This window comes from Bos mutus, chromosome 2 (assembly GCF_027580195.1).
Source record: "Bos mutus isolate GX-2022 chromosome 2, NWIPB_WYAK_1.1, whole genome shotgun sequence".
Classification (NCBI taxonomy): domain Eukaryota; kingdom Metazoa; phylum Chordata; class Mammalia; order Artiodactyla; family Bovidae; genus Bos; species Bos mutus.
The window spans coordinates 126979559-126985039 of NC_091618.1; positions in this window are offsets into that span (position 1 = coordinate 126979559).

Below are 5481 nucleotides of genomic sequence, written 5' to 3' on the forward strand. Positions count from 1 at the left end.
GCCAGAGAAATGCCTGCTAGCTGGGGTCTGAGAGAAGAAAATATAAGTAGAATTTAGAAACAACATAATATCCATTCAACATTGCTGAAAATGTAAGCTAAGGATATATGTGGAAGGTTAAGTACTCCTAGGTCATCCACAGGTGTAGTTTGGTGTCCATGATTCTATGAAATCACTGAAATTATATGCTAATAACTGGGACTTGAAGTTAGTTATTAGCTGTAACTTTAACTAGCATCACACCTTTTGCACCATGCAAAAATTAACGAGGAGGATGGCTTTTTTCTATAGACTTTTACACTTAACAGGTGATAGTTTCAATGTGTTTGCTGTTTTAAGGCCAAGAGAGCAACCATTACCAACTATGCCTATTTCTTTTACTGGTGGCACATTTCCAAAGAAGAGAAAATGAGAAAGGACAGGAATGAATGGTTCTCTGGGTGATAATGTCATTAAACATTCCATTCTTTTTTTCATTTATATATATGTTCAGTTCAGTCACTTGGTCATGTCCAACTCTTTGTGACCTCATGGACTGAAGCACTCCAGACTTCCTGGTCCATCACCAACTCCCGGAGCCTACTCAAACTCATGTCCACTGAGTCAGTGATGCCATCCAAACATCTCATCCTCTGTCAGCCCCTTCTCCTCCCACCTTCAATCTTCCCCATCATCAGGGTCATTTCTAATGAGTCAGTCCTTCACATCAGATGGCCAAAGTATTGGAGTTTCAGCTTCAGCATCAGTCCTTCCAATGAATATTCAGGACTGATTTTGTTTAGGATAGACTGGTTGGATTTCCCTGCAGTCCAAGGGACTCTCAAGAGTATTCTCCACCATCACCATTCAAAACCATCAATTCTTCAGTGCTCAGTTTTCTTTAGAATCCAGCTCTCACATCCATACATGACTACTGAAAAAACCATAGCTTTGACTAGACGGACCTTTGTTGGTAAAGTAGTGTCTCTGCTTTTTAATATGCTGTCTAGGTTGGTCATAGCTTTTCTTCCAAGGAGCAAGTGTCTTTTAATTTCATGGCTGCAGTCAGCATCTGCAGTGATTTTGGAGCCCCCCCAAAATAAACTGTCACTGTTTCCATTGTTTCCCCATCTATTTGCCATGAGGTGATGGGACCAGATGCCATGATCTTCGTTTTCTCAATGTTGAGTGTTAAGCCAACTTTTCACTCTCCTCTTTCACTTTCATCAAGAGACTCTTTAGTTCCTCTTTGCTTCCTGCCATAAGGGTGGTGACATTTGCATATCTGAGGTCATTGATATTTCTCCCAGCAATCTTGACTCCAGCTTGTGCTTCATCCAGCCCAGCGTTTCTCATGATGTACTCTGCATATAAGTTTAATAAGCAGGGTGACAATATACAGCCTTGATGTACTCCTTTCCTGATTTGAAACCAGTCTGTTTTCCATGTCCTGGTCTAACTGTTGCTTCCTGACCTGCATACAGATTTCTCAAGAGGCAGGTCAGGTGGTCTGGTATTCCCATCTCTTTAAGAGTTTTCCACAGTTGTGATCCACACAGTCAAAATCTTTGGCATAGTCAATAAAGCAGAAGTAGATGTTTTTCTGGAACTCTCTTGCTTTTTCGATGATCCAACAGATGTTGGCAATTTGATCTCTGGTTCTTCTGCCTTTTCTAAATCCAGCTTGAACATCTGGAAGTTCACGGCTCATGTACTGTTGAAGACTAGCTTGGAGAATTTTGAGCATTATTTTGCTAGCATGTGAGATGAGTGCAATTGTGTGGTAGTTTGAAACTTGTTTGGCCTTGCCTTTCTTTGGGATTGGAATGAAAACTGAACTTTTCCAGTCCTGTGGCTACTGATGAGTCTTCCAGATTTGCTGGCATATTGAGGGCAGCACTTTCACAGCATCATCTTTAAGATTTGAAATAGCTCAACTGGAATTCCATCACCTCCAAATATATTTAATTGGAATACCCCATCCCACCCCTCTAGGTAGTCACAGCATACCAGAATGAGCTCCCTGTGCTATACCAAAACTTCCCACTAGCTATCTACTTTGCACATAATAGTGCATGTTTCACTGCTACTCTCTCAATTTGTCCCTCCCTCTTCCCTCCCCTGCTATGTCCACAAGATATTTTCTGTCTGCATCTCCATTTCTGCCCTGCAAATATGTTCATCAGTGCCATTTTTTCTAGATTCTGTATTTATGTGTTAATATATTTATTTTTCTCTTTCTGATTTACTTCACTCTATACAACAGGCTCTAGGATCACCTGCCCTAATAGAACTGATTTGAATTTGCTCCTTTTAAAGACTGAGTAATGCTCCATTGTATATATGTACCACAACTTCTTTATCCATTCATCTGTCAATGGACATCTAGATATCTTCCATGACAAGGCTACTGTACACAATGCTGCAATGAGCATTGCATTCCCCATTCTGATTACTATTTCTGCTTTAAAGAGTGCTCTGCATACACATTTCTCCTTCTCCTAGTCTCTGTCCTTATCATCATGTACTGTTACCACTGTTTTAATTATTGGATTATATATCTGTTTGGGCTTATCTCCTAACCCCTGCTATTTAGAAATGTCATGACTATTTACTTTTACTCTAAAGTCATCCTTCTGTACCTGAGGTTAATGTATCTGCAGAATGGAAACCAACCTTGAATGGAAAAAGACTTCTAGAAAGTCCTGAAAAGCAAAACTTGAATTTGCCACCTGCTGCTGCTGCTGCTAAGTCGCCTCAGTATTGTCCGACCCTGTGCGACCCCATAGACGGCAGCCCACCAGGCTCCCCCGTCCCTGGGATTCTCCAGGCAAGAACACTGGAGTGGGTTGCCATTTCCTTCTCCAATGAATGAAAGTGAAAAGTGAAAGTGAAGTCACTCAGTCGTGTCCAACTTGACTCTTTGTGACCCCATGGACTGCAGCCCACCAGGCTCCTCCGTCCATGGGACTTGCCAGGCAAGAGTACTGGACCTGGCAACTATTTACATAGCATTTACATTGTATTTACTATTTATGTACTATTTACATTGTATTTGATATTAACGTAATCTAGACATGATTTAACATATATATAGTGTGTGTAGGTCATACATAAATATTATGTTGTTTTATATAAGGGACTTGAGTGTCTGTAGGTTTTGATATCAACAGGGAGGAGGAGTGCCCTGGAACTGATCCTCCAATAATACTAACGGTTGACTGTATATGAAATTTAGAATCAGGACATCTTGTTTCAAAGTAAGTATCTACTATTTTTATTTGGATCATAAATACTTTATAATTTATTTAGGGGCCAAATGACATCTTTAAGATGTTTCTCTTATTCAAGAATGTGGTGTCTTTCCATGAACTGTTACTCTCTGTTGTGACCATTAGTAATATTCAAAATGTATTTCACTTATTTCTTGTTTTATTTGTCCTTATATATTTTGTTTCTCTTGATGCCATAACAAATGACATTTGCTCCTTTTTTTCCGCACTGAATCTTCTATCTGGCTGTTATATGTATTTACAAAAAATATTGATTGTGCACATTTATTTTGTATGTGTCAACATTTCTGAATTCTCTTATTGCTTAGATTAGCATTCCAGGTATGTCCATATCTATCATTAGAAAATTTTGATAGTATTCTGCACCCTTCTGTATTTTTTAACCTATAATTTATTTAGTTTTATCTTGTTTTGCATTGTCAAGTTACATTGGCTGGTTCATCTAGCTGGATTGTAAATAATGGTGGTGCCATGCAAACATTTACATCCTGATCCCGACTCTGGGGACAAAGCTTCCAATATTTTTCTATTGACATGATAATCATTTGGAGGCTGAGGCATCTTTTGTCATGTAAATGAAGTGTCTGTATATAAATTCCTTATTTATTTACAATTTTAAAATTAAGTATGTAATTGAATGTTGCCAAATGCTTCTGCACTATCTTGAAGATAATTATTAGATTTTTTTCTCCTTAATGCTATTAATATGGTGTATTAAGGTAATAGATTTCTAAATATTGTTTCATTCTTGTGAATGTGTGTGTGCTCTGTTGTCTTTGACTCTGTCTCATGGAGCTTGCCAGGTTCCTCTGTCAATGGAATTTTCTAGGAAAGAATACTGGAATGGGTTGCATTCCCCGACTCCAGATTCATCCTTGTAGACAAAGATATTCTTCCATGTAGAAAAATAATTTTTAACAAATATTTCTGGGACAAAACGCTGAAAAGTGAAAGTGTTAGTCACTTAGTCACGTCTGACTCTTTGCAACCCATGGATTGAAGTCCACTGGGTTCCTCTGTCCATGGAATTCTCCAGACAAGAATACTGGACTGGGTAGCCATTCCCTTCTCCAGGGGATCTTCCCAACTGAGGGATTGAACCTGGGTCTCCTGTATTGAAGGCAGATTCTTTACTATCTGAGCTGGGGAAGCCTGGCATAAATGGATAGCTATGTGCAAAAGAATGGATTTGGCCTCTTATCTCACACTGTGCCAAGTTTTGTCAAGAGAACACAATGGACATGGCAAACACCCTTTTCTAACAATACAAGAAATGACTCTACACATGGACATCATTAAATGGTCAATACTGAAAACAGATTGATTATATTCTTTGAAACTGAAGACAGAGAAGCTCTATCAGTCAGCCAAAACAACACCTGGAGCTGACTGTGCCTCAGATCATCAGTCCTATTTGAAGTTCAGGCTTAAATTGAAGACAGTAGATAAAAACCACTAGGACTAAATCAAATCCCTTATGATTATACAGTGCTGTGCTTAGCTGCTCAATCATGTCTGACACTTTGCAACTCCATGGACTGTAGCCTGCCAGGCTCCTCTGTCCATGGGAATTCTCCAGGCAAGAATACTGGGGTGGGTTACCATGCTCTCCTCCAGGGGATCTTCCCAACCCAGGGATGGAACCCAGGTCTCCCTCATTGCAGGTGGATTCCTTACCATGTGAGCCACTTGGGAAGCACAAGAATACTGGAATGGGTAGCCTGCCCCTTCTCTAGTGGAGCTACCCTACCCAAGAATTGAACCAGGTCTCATGCATTGCAGGCAGATTCTTTATCAGCTGAGCTTCCAGGGAAGCCCATGATTATACAGTGGACATGATGAATAGCTTCAAGGGATTAGATCTGGTAGAAATTGCCCAAAGAACTATGAAAAGTGGTTGGTAATATCATACTAAACATTAAAGCTAAAGACAAAGGAGAAAAGGAAAGATACACCCATCTGAATGCAGAGTTCCAAAGAATAGCAAGGAGAGATAAAGTGTTCCTCAGTCATCAATGTAAAGAAATAGAGGAAAACAATAGAATGGGAAAGACTAGAGATTACTTCAAGAAAATTAGAGATACCAAGGGAACATTTCATGCAAAGATGGGCACAATGAAGGACAGAAATGGTATGGACCTAACAGAAGCAGAAAATATTAAGAAGAGGTGGCAGGAATACACAGAAGAATTATACAAAAAAAGTTCTT